The 8,903-nt window shown below is 38.1% G+C and overlaps 1 protein-coding gene across 2 annotated transcripts in view; it reads left to right on the top strand.

Annotated features, from left to right (window-relative positions):
• Positions 1-3,006: 3,006 nt before the first annotated feature.
• NLGN4X (neuroligin 4 X-linked) overlaps positions 3,007-8,903 on the top strand; it is a 488,795-nt gene continuing 482,898 nt past the window's right edge. For both annotated transcript variants that reach the window (XM_073565962.1, XM_073565961.1), the window contains exon 1: positions 3,007-3,394. The gene's annotated coding sequence lies outside the window, so the exon portion shown is untranslated. The remainder of the gene's footprint in view (positions 3,395-8,903) is intronic.

Raw genomic sequence — 8,903 nt, 5'->3', positions numbered from 1 at the left:
ACGCTGGTGCAGGGAGCTGGTAATAAGGGAAACACATCGGGTTTCTAAGTGCTGCGCGTCGCTTAGAAAACCTCTGTTTACCTTAGTTACCAGCTCCTGCTCGCTGATCGCTGGTCTCCCGCCTGTCACATGCAGCAATGCGTGCTGGCCAGCAGCAGACCAGCGATCAAAAAAATGTCCTGGCCATTCCAGGACGATCAGCGATAACCGGCAGGGGGGCCAGTCGCTGGTAAGTGTCACACACAGCGATCTCGCTAGTGAGATCGCTGTTGCGTCACAAAACTTGTGACTCAGAAGCGATCTCGCTAGTGAGATCGCTATGTGTGACAGGGGGCTTAAGACATTACATTTCTTGAGGCAGCCATGCAGCACCATGCATTTCACTGTTTGGATACAAAAAATCAGTGATCCCGGGGAGAAATGATGTAGCATGTGCCATTACCATAGGTGGTATACATTAGCCACAAATATTTGACTTCCCACTCTGATTGTATCACCAAAGTATTTAATTAGATGCCTTCCCCCTCCCTGACATGCCTCCTGACAAAGAAGTGCGAAAAACGCATTAGGACGGGTGACACACGACCAGCACAGCTAAGTATGTATCAATGATTTGTGTGCATTTATTTACTGTGCACTATTGCAATACATTATTTATATTTGAGCCTGGAAACCACTAATATAATATACTATATATAATTGCGTAAGTTGAAAAAAGACTCAGGTCCATCAAGTTCAACCTTTCTCCTGTATACATACAGTATTAGGCCACGTGTACACATTCAGCATTTTACATCAGTATTTTGAAGCCAAAAATCGGGAGTGGGTGAAAAATACAGACGTTTTGACTGTTTCTATTATACTTTTCCTCTGACTGTTCCTCTACTGGTTTTGGCTTACAAATACTTATGTAAAACATGATGTTAACGTGGCCTTAGGTGATAATTTTGTGTCCCCATTTTATGTCGGATACCTTGTCATTTTATACTGAGGAAATATGGCACTCCTTGGTAGATGTTGCTGATCGGATAGGATTCCACTCCATCAATTTAAAATAGCAAAATATCAGGCACTCAATGGTAGGTATGAAAAAGAAAGGGGATACCTAGAGAGATGAAACCAGTAAAACCGGTATAAAAATGTAGAAACTTTATTAGAACTTTTGCGAAGACATAAAAACTGAACACCAACCGACACCTGGTTAGTCTATCTAGGTGTCAGTTGGTGTTCAGTTTTTATATCTTTTCAAAAGTTCTAGCAAAGTTTCCACATTTTTATGCTGGTTTTACTGGTTTCATTGCTGGAGGATCCCTCTTTCTTCTTTTTTCCTATCCATGGCTGACGTTCAAGACTGAGATGACTCCGTGTGATCTACTTACCCAGCAAGGGGCATATAGTACTGATGAGCTGAAAACTTTCCCTTCATTCCCTCATTTACCAAAGGTCAGTATGGGGCAAAAAGATTATTTTTATTTGGTGGTCAAAAGAACAGTGTGCATATCTTTGTAATGTTTTGGTCGACTTTCACCTTTATCAGACATGCACATGAATATACTGTATGACAACAGGGATAAAAGGGCCTGTCACACTAAGCGATATCGCTAGCAATATCACTATAACGTCACTGGTTTTTGTGACGTTATAGCGATATTGCTAGCGATATCGCTATGTCTGATACTTACCTCCGACCAGCTCCCAGCTGGTTATCGCTGATGGCGCGAGAATGTCCTGGACTGTTTCTCGTCGTCAGCTTCCTGCTGGGCTTCCTGTGGCGCCGACAAGCAACGCGTGGACGCGGGCGGGAGGACGTCAGGATCGCCTCGATAGGTAAGTAGCGACCCCCAACCACTGCTATGTCACTGGTGAGATCTGCTTGTGTGGCAGCTCACTAGCGACCACTTAGCGATGCACCAGCGATCCTGACCGAGTCATATCGCTGGTCGGGATCGCTGGTGCATCGCTAAGTGTGACAGTACCTTAAGGAAGAAATGAGGCAGCACAAAAAGAAAGACAACCTACTTTCCAAGCAAATTAGGTGGCGTTTCTCTTAGTGCCGACTCATTTTCACTTTAGAAAGATTGACATGGCACTTCTGGCTGGGGTGGTTCACAAGTGGGATTCAAATCTGTCAGCAGTGTGTAAGAAAACTTGTCACCAGTTTGGTGTGATCAACATGGAAGCTATTTTATTGTAGAAATATCCAGACAAAAATTAGAGACTTTTCAGTCAAAACATGACCTTCATCAGTCAGCTGAATAGGAGAGAAACTGATTCCATGTTTATCACACCAAACAAGTTTTCTTACAAAATCATTTTCTCCTTAATCCTTGTGTCCATAAGTTTATGTGAATGTTGGATAAAGGTCAAAGTCGACCAAAATGTCACAAATTAAGATTTGGATTGCACAATTAAGACACCATACCTACACTTGAGCCCGAATATTTTGCTATTTTAATTATTTTCTTTCCCAATATTTTTATTAACATTTTGATAATACAACACATTAACACTATTAGATTGTATAGCATTTTGCTGTCTTTCAGTCATATTAATCAATGAAAAAGATTCCAATCAATGTGAAACTTCATTATCACTGTTTTCTGTTGCATTCATGCACATTTGTGGTTTATATATTCATTAAAGGCGATGCAGTCTCCATTACCGTTACGATGTTCGTATTGAGCGAAGTTTATATGTATTAACATAGGTTTCTATGGCAAACATATTATTTCACCTTCATCAAATTTCCACTTGTTTAAGCACAAAAAGAAATCTCTAGGTAAGTTTCCCTAGGCCTACGCTGCCATATGCCCCCAGGCACCATACACACTACCTCTTGACACAAACAACGGTGATGATTGTGTTCCATTTGAATTGCACTAGAATTAGCAGCTCCTTGCATTAGGTTGTAGATGTAGATATGGTTTCTGTAGTGATGATGCAGGCTGCAGCAATCTATTGGCTGCTGGCTTTGTAAATTTCATTCAGTTTGCTCCAATAGCTGAGGGAGAACTGACTGGTACAGCCTGGTCCTCTCTCCCTCCTCAATCTCTCTTTTTCTTGCAGCTCAGTCTCTCTCCATCTCTGCATAGGCAATCAGAGCTCTTTACTAGCAAAACCTCCACTGCTCACACTGATTGTAATGAATTTTCATGCTGAACCACTATACAGCTCCTGCTTTTCTCCTCCAGTCAAGGCAGCCTTTTGTTTTCAGCTTCTCACATTCCTTTGGACTGCAAGACCGCCTTGGATTGCCACAAATATCTCTATGTATTTGCAGATGTGAAAAGGGACCTGCTTTGCATCGAGCCATTTGATCAGGATTTGCATTTTTTGCAGGATTTGGCTGAGCAGAAGATGTTGTGTGCTTGAGCTGCCTCTCTGCTTTGTCAAGGTAAGGTGCTGGGCTGACTTTTACATGCATTTTGTATGCTAGTTAAGCAATGTCTATGATTTCAAGCTTTACTGCAGTCCTTTATGTGACTACTTTTCCCTTATGGCTGCAAGTCAATACTTTTCCCTTGTGCTCTTCCACACAGTGCCCCTATTCATATACAGTATGTGTGTTCTGGGCAGTAATGATCATTTTGCTGCAGTAGCCTCTTGGAAAAAAAAAGCCTATGATTGTGTGTGGTGTATACAAAGTAGCCGATCAGTCTCATATATACAATGAAAGATGAGCAGATATTAAATCAGAATTACAATGAAGCATTCTCCTTAGATGGCTGAAGGGAGATACATTTCTAAGGATTTGACATATTGGTTAACCAAAGGAAACAGCTCTTATTGTTGCCATATCCTGTAGCAGCAGAGATACTATATCTGATCATTTGATACACTTTGACTTATATGAGGTTGCAGTTCCAGGGATTTTTTTTTATTACTATGTTCCTGTCATAGTCTGGTTCCTGTTATTCAATTTAGCTGTTTGATTTGATTAAATATCCTGGATGGAATTATTACAAGTATTATTCTGCAATCAGAAGCTTGGGCAAGGAATCTATTGTATGCTGGTTATTTTATTGCTAGACTGCACCTTGCTTATTGCAACACATTGCTTGGCATTCTGCATGTGTAATGCATAATGGAACAGAACGTGCTTTTCAATCCGCTGGAATAAAAATAAAGACGAATTATGCTACTGGTCTATAATGTATAGCCAAATTCTGGTGCATTAAGGCATTCGGCTCATTTTGCACTCACATCACTTCTGATATTGTGCAGGCTGTCAAATTGGAGATTGCAGTTCTGTCTCATAACTTGATTATCACCTACCTATTGGTTACCCCACCCCCACCTATGATGGGTAAATCCCCCCCATCCCCTACACCTCCCTCCACCTTGTTTAAAGCTCCATGGCTGATCTGGTTTTGCAGATATAAGCCTGTGTGTGTTGATGACACTATAAAGAGAAGAAGAGGAGACTTTGAGGTTCTCTGCCACCTTTCATGCAGTGGTATCTAGTAAGTGGCTAATGAACTAGTCATCCTGAGTTTTCCCAATTTGAAGAACTCGTGAAAGGATATTCTGAATTCCAAATTAAAAGTGAGAATATTACAGTGTTTTCAACAATTTTTATATCTGTAACTCCGTAATTTGTGGGAACGACCAACCACCTTCTTTATAGATTTCTTTTGAAAGCAAAGGGAAGCATATTACGTTAATACCTCAGGCTGGAGCACCTTCATATACTGTTATGTTTGACCCTTCAGATTTCGTATGAAAGATCTTCTGAGACTCTTAAGCAATTTTTTTCCTTGCTTGAAGTCAGGTATGGCTGTATTGATCCTTGTCACTTACAGAAATAAAGGGGAAGCATTTACCAACAAAGAGAAGGACATGGATTTCTGGTCTCTGTGAAAGGAATGGATATTTGAGATGATTGTTTTGTTATTCTTTCTGTTTGGGTACCTATTTGCATCTACAATTGATCATTGCAGCTACTTGTTGGAAAATTTTTTGCCATATGGACCTTGTGACTCACAAAATGGCATTTGACGAGTATTATATGAAGCTAAATCATGGGTTTCACTGACAGTAATTAACCACCCACTGTGAAAATTGACATTACTCAACCTTCTCTATTTGGATTTGTCACATATTGTGACAGTAAACCATCTTCAGCCGAGGTCAATCCTTTCTGGACCTTTCTAATATACCTATTCTACGAAAGTTCTCTGTAGCTTTCCCTGCATTGCTGTTTAAGTCACATTAGCATAGTGAGATCAAATAGTGATTATAATAATCCATATGAGCTTCAAGATTAATCTACAATTAATTCCTATAAGAAAAGATAAGTCCAAGCAATTTGGGCTACATATATTACGGATCAATTAATTTTCTGTCACCTAGCGTTAAGGCAGATCTATTATTAATTGCATCTAATGTGGATAATTATAATAATTTGTATTTTTATATTTTAGCAAACATTTATTTCCATATCAGTGCTTAATTTGAAGCTCTCTATATCCCCGAACTCAAACAGGAGCTTGTGCAGCTGAAAGGAAGAACATCTGTTCTTTGTAGAATAATCCACAAGGTGGTAGTATGTACACTTCTTTTTCACCATAGTCTGTAGTGGTCACTTATTTGAAGGATATAGTTTGATGTATATGCAGTAAAGGGTCTTGGAGAGAGTCATTTATTATATATGTAAAGTCCAATATCTGTTTCTTGACGTCTATTATTCAATTGTGGCCTTCCTAGTCATATACACGAATCTGGTAGAGGCCGACTGGAAAAAAAAAACGAACTGAACGGCTGAAACATGGATAGCATATCTTATTGCTCTGATCCTAATTTTAAGGATCGTTTTAAAGGAAATGGAGTCCGTGAACATTTCTAAAACAAAAAGAAATTGGAAAAATGCTAATCCTTCGTTGAGTAAATACTCATTTTAAGATGTGTTTTTAAAATCTTTCAGATATTTGTGCACCCTTGCTTAGAACATCCAGTCATCTGCTGAATGATTAGGTGTTGACTTAGCTAATTAGAAATCTGTTCTTAGGATTCCAGGGTATTATGTTATTGCAATGAAATTATTGACAGCTATTCCCAACACACTTCTACAGCATTTCCCATTAGTCTTAAAGTTCAGGACATCAATCTTACAAGAAATGCAAATGGAATTCAATAAATAATTGTCAAAGACATCTGCTTTTTTTCCCTGTATGGTAAAATATGTCAGTATTTGCAGTGACTTGGAAACAATTGCTGTACTGTACGCCATAAGACCCTGTAGTAACATTTTTGTCCTTCAGAATGTGACCTTTATTACTGGTATTACTCGCACACTTTATACAGGTATGCTATGATACCTATGCTATGATGGAGCATGAAAACACAGATTTTTCATATATAGTACATAAGGAATGATTTTCTATAAAAAATAAAAATCCTTAAAGATCTTTTACAACTAAAAAAGTGATTATTTTATTTACAGTATTTTTTCAGGCATTTTTTAGAATAAGATTATATTAAATTGTAATGTGAAAAATGTATATTGAATGACACCAAAGCTAAGCAAATGATTAATCCCATTATACACATGCTATCTTCTTTTTAGAACCAATTTCCTTAAAAATTATTTTAAACTTTCTTGTGATTACAATTGCTTAGTGAAAGTGAATGCAAGTAATGAAGGTTATTTAAAGTACTCTATATACCTGTATTTTAAAATGTATAAAATATTAATTCTAGAAATATGGATCCCAAGTCATTGATCATTATTTACAGTATATCGGTTCCTACTTTGACTAAATTTAATTAAGGTTTTGGCACTCGTTTGTTGAAGGCAGCAGGGGTATAATCGGTGTGTCTCTGAATTGTAGGGTAGTTGGGTTTAATTGAGGGTACTTAATTGAAAACATTCAACACAAACCTTATGAGGAAACATTTTAATAGTTTAGTGCTGTACTAATTGACTAAGTAGATTCTGCATACTTAACATAGTACTCGCACTGCTGTTTTTGACAGTTTCCCAATATAACCCCTTTGGCTTTTAAGAAGAACAATCTTCTTTCCATGTTCCATAGTCATTCATAGTGACAGAGTCACCTGGAAACACAGAGAAGACAATGGAGTTCTTCAGTCAGCCAACAAACAGATTGCTCTGTCATTTTTGAATGTGGCTTTTTCTTTATTTAATTAAAAATGAGAAGACTTGTTGCTCTAGGTTACAAGTCTAGATGTCCTATCAGGAGGGTCTTCTAATAAAAGGCTAGCTGTAAGCTTGTAACTGGCAATAAGCCACACAGATCAATATGGAGCTCTCATTTCAAACAGCAGCACTTCTATGTCACAGCTCAGCTCAGGTGCACTCATGCAATGTTTGTAAAGCATTTATGCTCTGAGCCATTTCGATCCCCACATTTGACAGGGTTATGTACTCAGCTCTGTCACCTTTTAATAGTTCTCATTTTGTTTGCTGTACTACTATTCCTGAGTTCTTATTAATACAAACCATGCTTGTCATTCATGATAAAACAATTTCCAAGCCTATGCTTGATATCACTTGGATATACATTTACAGGTCATGCACCTATGTCATGCTCTCTTGTAATACGTCATTATTAATGTTTATTGTATTTTTTTAAACATAACTTACACACACAGACACACATACATACCCAGACACACATACAGACCCAGACACACATACAGACCTAGACACACATACAGACCCAGACACACATACAGACCCAGACACACATACAGACCCAGACACACATACATGCACAGACACACCTACAGACCCAGACATACATACAGACCCAGACACACATACAGACCCAGACACACATACGGACAGAGACACACATATGGACAGAGACACACAAACAGACATAGACACACATATACACACAGACACACATACAGACACAGACACACATACAGACCCAGACACACATACAGACCCAGACACACATACAGACCCAGACACACATACATACACAGACACACATACAGACCCAGATACACATAGAGACCCAGACACATATACAGACACAGACACACATACAGACCAAGACACACATACAGACCCAGACACACATATGGACAGAGACACACAAACAGACATAGACACACATATATACACAGACACACGTACACACACATGGAAATATTTTCAAAAGCTATAGTTTATTAAACAATATTTCAAAACCTATGGTGTATTAAACAATATGTATAATTTTTTTGCTTTTTTCTCATTTTTCTTTTTGTTTGTATATATTTCCACTTTTTATTACTACATTTATACCTTTATCAATGGTATAATAATGACCTTGTTTGTATGCATACATGGCCCTCTATTATTGTCAATTTTTTTCCTCCTTTTAACATACAGCTAGATATCCATAACATACAGCAAGTTGTGTCACGTAAAGTGATGCAATATGTGACATCACCAATAAGTAGATAGTAACTTATTATTAGTTTATTAGTTTTTTTTAGCCAAGGGTTTAGAAAGGACAACAATCTAACTGGAGAACAGGGCCCAGGCATAGTCTGGCAGGAATGGAGAGGTGACCAAACATGGGCAGCTTTCTCCATTGATTTATTTGGGAACTCAGAAAATTGCCATTATGCCATAAACATCCCAGATGGAAACACCCCAGAATCAATAAATAAAGGCGTGGGTACAATTCTTTATGTTAAGAGTTTATAAAGGAATCATATACCCTGAGCATCATAAATTAGAAAAAATAGCAGTAATAATGTACAAAATTAAATATGGAATTAATAAAAAAAATTACATTGAACCTTAAGAGTAGGCGTTAAGATTGGCTTTAGCCTGCTTGACATATTTTTGTGTGAATAGGGACAAACTTGCACAGTGTTGGACAACCATGAAACCATACTTACAGGAACATGGTATTCTATTAATCTGCCCACCTAGTAAA

This window comes from Dendrobates tinctorius, unplaced genomic scaffold, assembly GCF_039654945.1.
Source record: "Dendrobates tinctorius isolate UK_male_01 unplaced genomic scaffold, ASM3965494v1 ptg000016l, whole genome shotgun sequence".
Taxonomy (NCBI): domain Eukaryota; kingdom Metazoa; phylum Chordata; class Amphibia; order Anura; family Dendrobatidae; genus Dendrobates; species Dendrobates tinctorius.
The sequence above is the reverse complement of the archived record's forward strand: the minus strand, read 5'-3'. Positions and strand labels throughout refer to the sequence as shown.